Source organism: Sciurus carolinensis, chromosome 15 (assembly GCF_902686445.1).
Source record: "Sciurus carolinensis chromosome 15, mSciCar1.2, whole genome shotgun sequence".
NCBI classification, from domain to species: domain Eukaryota; kingdom Metazoa; phylum Chordata; class Mammalia; order Rodentia; family Sciuridae; genus Sciurus; species Sciurus carolinensis.
In genome coordinates this window covers 60,559,881-60,566,934 of record NC_062227.1, presented here as the reverse complement: position 1 = coordinate 60,566,934, position 7,054 = coordinate 60,559,881, and positions in this window count along the sequence as shown.

The window sequence follows — 7,054 nt, the reverse complement described above, 5'->3', positions numbered from 1 at the left end:
AGTCAGTCCTAAAAAATAGCCTCAACGGGGAGTTGATTGGAAGGCAACACACAAAATGAAAGAAACAGAGGAAAAAGAAAATGGGAGCAAATGGGTAGAAGACATGAAGTACCCTGAGTTTCCTGCAATCCTGGAGAATAAGAGATTAACCCGTGGGTTTAAAAACTTTAATCTAGTTCAAGCAGAGAAAGGTTATCTTAAGTCTATCTTGATCAGGCAGTGTCGACAGTGGTGAAGTCCCATCTATCATTGCTCACCCTTGTCTGAACTCGGACATCTGGGGCAGGGTTGCGGCAGGCAGAGGTGGGCAACAGGAGTCACATTACGGTCCTTTCATAAGTTTGGTTTTGGAAGCATGCAATAGATGAGAAGCTTTAGGGTGAATGGTAAACTCTCTAATGAGGAAGTGCACCAGTAGAATGTTCTGTTTTCTTCCTCACAATATAAAACTTCACCTCTGTCACCCCAATTTAATTCATGGCATACCATGTAAGAAATAAATATTTACTATAGTGCCCTTAAGAAAGAATAAATTTGGGGGCACAAGAGGCATACATATCCAAATTGAAGTCATTATTTTGACTTCACAAGCTCACGTCTTCTTGCATTCTCACAGGTGGTAGGCAAGGCACTCTTTCTGTAGTGTACAGGGCTATTTGGAAGAGCGAGACAACCAGCAACAGGATTGCGGACAACAGCATTTGCATTTGTGTGGCATTGGAGCATGACTGATCTCAGTCTTTCAAGAGAGGAGAGTAGCCTGGCCTGACTTGTCCTTTGACTGTCCTGCCACATGGCCTTGCCTTGGAGTCAGAAACTTGCTTGCAATCACCCTCAGGTGGGCCCTTGAGGGTCTTGCTCCAATGCTCCTAAGCCCATTATAGTATAAATAGCAAAATGACAAGTTTCCATTCAAGGAAAGGTAGCTTTTCTTGCTACCTGTGGCAACAAAGGATTTATCAAGGGTTGAATTCTTTAATGACTTCTACCAGCATGTTATGCAGGCCAATTTAAAGTCTGTGTTTATAAACTGCAAAATACTTCGAAACAAAATCAGAAGAGAGTGATTCAGTGGTTATAAATTCAGTAATCTTCTAGACACTAAATATATGGCTTTTAAAGGTCTTAAAATAGTAATATGGCTTAAACACAATAAAGCAAGAAAATCCTCTCTCAGAAAATTACATAGACACATATTTTGGTTTGCATTATCTACCTAGGGCTTCATCAAATGGTAAGTTTCCAAGCCTATTTTTTTAAATAATACTGTTTTTCCATAAACTTCTATTTGAAATATTTATGCCAATGCTCTAGTGGTTTCTTTAATGGGGTTTCAACACTGAGAATTGGGGTGTTAGTATTGCAGGTGTGTGTTTTTGATCTACTGGTCTCTGATAATTCACTTTAAGCTCCTAATGCCTTGAGAATTGCTGCTTCTCTCATTACCAGCCATGGCCCAGCACACCTGTGGCCAGGAAATACTTCCTTCACATTCAGGGGCACTGGGGAAAACATTTTTATTAAGCTATTGCCCAGGAAAAAAAAAAATAAGTGTTACTATTGAATCACAGTTGAACTTCTTGCACATAAAGATACCTACTGTAGTATTAGGGGATCTTAGAGTTTCAGGGATTCAAGAAACTATGAAGGATGCAATATCATAAAATTTCCCCTTGAAAGAGAATTATGTGGGAAAATAGGGAGAAATTTACATTATAAAAAACTCACTAGGCCTGAGATACTGAAATTTAAGGGCAAAAGATCTGTTCAACCTGATTAGACAGAATATTCCTGGCAAGCACTGGATTCCAGCTTGTGTCTTTCATAGGTCAGCTGCTACCTGGAGGTTGCACTGAACATATATTTTAAAAGTTAAAACACATTACATTTGTGGAAACATTAGAATGTGACTCTCTAAAAATACCTGTTGTCTCACTGGCAATACTAAAAACCTTTCTGTAGATTTTTTTTTTATTACTATGAACTTTTTACAGGCATGCAAGCAAGTCTTATTTATGTTTTATTCTTAGAGTTTCACACATTTTTAAAATAAATACCATTGAATGCTTATTAAGTACTAAGTGTGTTCTAGAAACTAGGAACACAGCAGTTAATAAAAGAGACAACCATCCCTGACCCATAGAGTTTAGATTCCATGGGGTGAGAGAAATGGGAAACAAAAGAAATAGTTAAAAAAAAAAAAAATATATATATATATATATATATATATATATATATATATATATATATATATTAGAAGGTGAAAAGTACTACATAAAAGAAAAAGAAAAAAGGAATGGCAGCTTTTCAAAGGTGGTGCAGAAAGGCCTCCCCGAGAAAGTATTTATGCAAAGATTTGAAGGAAATGAGGGAGTGTGAAATCTGAATGAAGACCATTCCTGGGGCGAGGATACAACCAGCAAAGCTCTGAGGTGGAATTCAGTGAAGCAGCAGGAAAGGTGCCAATGTTACTGGAATGGGGGAGGGGAGAGAGAGAGCATGGAGCAGAGGGCAAGAAGGTTGAGAAGGCCAGACTGACCACGACCTGCAGGTTACCAAAATCTGTTCAGTGCTCTCAGTGAGATGTGATGTCAGTGGATGATCGTGAGCCAAGAGAGAAGTTCATGAATTTTCTTGTGTTTTAAGAGGATCACTCTGATCCAGAGAGAGTAAACTGGAGATAGACAAGAATGAAGGCAGGAAGACCAGTTAGGAGACCATTGTAAAAATGTTAGTGAGAGGTGGCAGCTGGGAAAACATGAGAAATTGTCACCTTTTGGAGCTACTATGTTTTAAAGGCAAATGTAAGAAAATTTTCTGATGCATTCACTGTTGGAGGTAGGCCAAAGGGAAGGGTCAAAGATGATTCCAGGCTTTGGACATGATTGTCTAGAGATTTGTTTCTCCTGTTTGAGTGCCAGAGATGGAGAAGACTGCAGGTAGGTCAGGTTTGTTGGAGGAATGTTCCAAGAACCTGGATGTGTTCAAATTAAAATTAGGCATCTAATTAGAAATCAGATGAGGAGATTGAATTGATAATTATGAACTTAAAAAAATCAGAGCTGGAGATCAAATTTTTGGGTCTCATCAAATAATAAAGTAAAAATGTGAAGTTGTGGACTCAGCAAAGTAGGATATTTTAAGTTTTTCTGCTTTGTGCAATCAATTTCTTCCTAATTTCATAATTATTCATAATTGTTTCATCAGTAAATAAACACAAAATATTGTCTGTGTACTTGCGTGTATATTGTGCTCTCCTAGGGTTCATGGGCAAGAAAGAGAGTGAGAGACAAGCCAGAGACTCACAATACCCCATGTTAAGTGTGTGCCATGGGCAGTAGAAGGTTATGGTGGGTATGGTGTAGGGAATATGGCATTCACAGAGAAAGCTTTGGGAGGAACTTACTATTAAGTGAGATCTTAAGCATGAGCACAAAAAATAACTGTAAAGACAGAAGTCAAAACTTTTAGCAGATTAGAACAATCTGTGTAAAGAAAGAATATTGTAATTGAGAAAATTAAGAAGTTTAGTACACTTGGACATATAAAAACAGAATTAGAGGAGTATAAAGCAAGAAGAACTGAAAATGCAGAAGGCCTTTTAGAGAATCTGGACTTGCTCTAAGAGCAAAAATGAAAATAAAAGTAATGAAAATACAAAACAACAAATATTTTACCCATTCAGTGTCCAATAAACAACCTGGGATTTTTCTCACTGAAATTGATTGCACTATTTTTCTTGTTTTGAACAAAATTTCCCATGAGATCAATACCAATTTATTATTTAATTATGCTTACTATACTTATCTATGTTTATTGAAGTGTCTGTGTCACTTGATTGCTAATCTTTGGTTTGGGTTTTGATGTACACACAGGGAATAGCTCTGAATAATTGTAAAAGACAAATTCATTCTTGTTGAGGTTGCTTATGCTTCAGATAGTTTTGAATCTTGAACAACCAAATAGAACCAAGAGCCAAATGGTAGAGATGTAGCTGTTGTACATATGGGGTTTGAAAAATAAAAAGTGGCATAAAAATTTCAGACAGTTCTGTTTCTGACCATCTGTTAATAGTCATTATCTAAGCACACAGCCAAAGTTGAATATCCAGTAACTTAATGACAGTCCATGTACCTCAGGAGATCTTTGCCAGAAATGTGTTGAATAGAATCATTTGAAAGGTTGTCAAGTGAGATGAGGAAGAGGATAAAATGGGATAAAAGTCATGAAAGGAGGCACATGTAGAGGTCAATACCACATCAGTTGTAGAAAATGAAGGTCAAAAGGAGAAGGTCGATAGATCTCCTTTAAGGTGAAGAGAGTATAACTTGCTCTCAGAAGCAATCTGGTACCATAAGAATGGTTGCTGAGTTCAGTAATTCAGACTACATTTCAAACCAAATTTAGTAGGACCCCTTCACACTCATCTATGTGCACAGCCAAATGTCACACATAGTGTGACAAGCTTCTAATGTCCTCCTAGAAAACCCAAATGTTTCAAGAAAACTTGGAGGTAATAAGATTTAGTGAATAAAATTCCATTCTTTCTGAATTAAATAATAAAATATTATTCTTTGTAAGGTCAAAATCCGCAGTGGGTAAAAAGATGACACATCACTCAATGTAAGAGTGAGATTCACTCCCCAAATTAAAGATAGCTAATGTATCAACATATGACATTTATTTTATAGTGTTAAAATATTAGAAAAAATGGTCTTATACAATACTTACATTGGCCATTTTGAATGGATTCTTAACTTTCACTTTATGTCCTATTCCTTTTGGTTTTTAGCTGATTTTTATAACTTAGCGTGGGTTTCACCCTACAGTTGGTAAACCAATGTCCTGCAATCCGAGTCTGGAGAAAACATAGATATTGGCAGTTGGCTCTAGAGGGTTCAGAGGACTTCTCACCTCCTCCAGGAGTTGGTCCCATGGAAAAGGCCAGCCTTGAGGATTAGGACAAAAGAGTCCTGGCTGTCTTGCCCTTACCCAAGCCTGGACTCCACCACTGCTTCATTAGTTAAATGGGGTAGTAGCTCCTCTCCTATTCACCTCCATTGTTGCTATAAAAGTCTGATGAATTATTGTGTAAAGACTTTGGAGGCAAAAAAGAAAGAAAAGAACAATTATAGACAACTCACTTATTTAGTTTGCTTGTTCTGTCTTCTAAGTTTTAATACCCCACCTTTATATTAATTTCTGCAGCACAGTTCAACAAATGGTTTCAGGAAAATTTCAGAGGAGATTAACAAAAGAATAGGCTAAAGTGAGGGATCCTTTTTGTGGATCAGGATTGTCTAAAATTTGCTATTTCCCATTAGAACCATGAAGTTTCTTATCAAGGTCAAACAGGGCCACAGTATCCATTTTATCCAAGGAGATCAAAGTAGGTATCTTTTAAGGAAATAGTACATAAAAATTGGGCAGCCTTACATTTTAAGCAAAACGTCATACTTTGTGTTTTCACTCTGCGTTCTGAAGCAAAGAGAATTGGGTAATAGTGAAGTTGGTCATAGGAAGAAGAAATAATGACAGCCATTCTAATTTTCTTTTATGACTGCATGGCCAGCTTTGTAGATAGGAAAAGCAATAGGTATAATATATCTCTCTTTCAGGAAGGTTTTGACTTTGCTCCCCAAGATATGCTCATAAACAAGCCAGAAAAGAATGTGGTTTTTTATTTATGTCAGATGTCAGATATGTGTAGGTCCAAGAGACTAGTTATCAATGATTCAGAGTCCACATACCAGAAACCATTTAAGGGCTCTTCAAGTTTGGCTACAGTTCAAAATATAGACTAACGGCATATCAAAATCCCTTAGAAATCAGGATGATTGAAAAATGATTGACTTGAAACTCAACTGATGGAGTTTAAGCATGATGAATTCAATTATTTTTGGAACAGCTGTATAACACTGAAGGAAGTAGTTATTTTAGGGAGAAAAATGGTGACCAATCATATGAATTAATTTTGTCTCCCTAAAACATATATTTAAGCCCTAGCTCCCCATATCTGTGAATGTGACTTAATTGAATCTAGAGTCTTTGCAGATGAGGGGTTTAGGGTAGGCTCTAACATAGTATGACTAGAATCCCTATTATAAGAGGGAAATACCATATGAACCCACAGACACACTGGAAGAATGTCAAGAGACAGAGATTGAAGTGATGTCCCTGAAGTCAAGGAATTACAGGGATAAATGGCCACAACCAGAAGTTAGAAAGGGGCAGGGAAGAATTTTTTCCAGTCACAGGGGTATCATGGCCCCACTGACACCTTGATTTTAGACTTTTGATCCACCTCTTGGTGAAGACACCAACACTTCATTCACATATCTTACAAAAAAAGACTGTTTCCAGGATTGACAACACTGTGCATTCTGTATTCAGACTACATAGACCTCACTCGATTGGTTAAGATCCTTCTCTCATAATGCATACCACACTAGGTTCTATTAGTAAGTTTGACCAAAATGCCTGACATACACTGCTTAGCGGAGGAAATACTCATTTTTTACTCATGATTTCAGAACTTTTAGTTGATGGTCAACTGGTTGCTTTGAACCTGAAGCAAGGAAAAACACCATGGTGGAAAGATGGCAGAGGAAAGCTGCTCAGCTCATAGCAGCTGGGTAGCAGAGAGAGGAAGAGGAATGGATGGAGGAAAAGAAATACCCTTCCAGGGCATGCATCCTGTGGCCTTCCTCCAACTAAGTCCCGACTCCCACAGTCTTTATCACTTTCCAGCAGTCCACTGAGCTGTCAATGGATAATTCCACTGATGAAATAAAATCTCTCATGATCCAATGACTTCACAAAAATCCTACCTCTGAACATTGCTCCATTGGGCACCAAGGCTTTAACACATAAGTATTTGGGGCACACTTCTTATCCAAAGCATAACAGCAATTGTGGAAGAATAAATTTTTGTGGTTTCAAGCTATCCAATGTGTGTCACTTGTTATAGCAGTCCTAAGAAGTCACTACAATGACCAATAGCAGATGTACCACCAAAGGAAGTTGTTTATATGGGGATGTTAAACTAAACAAG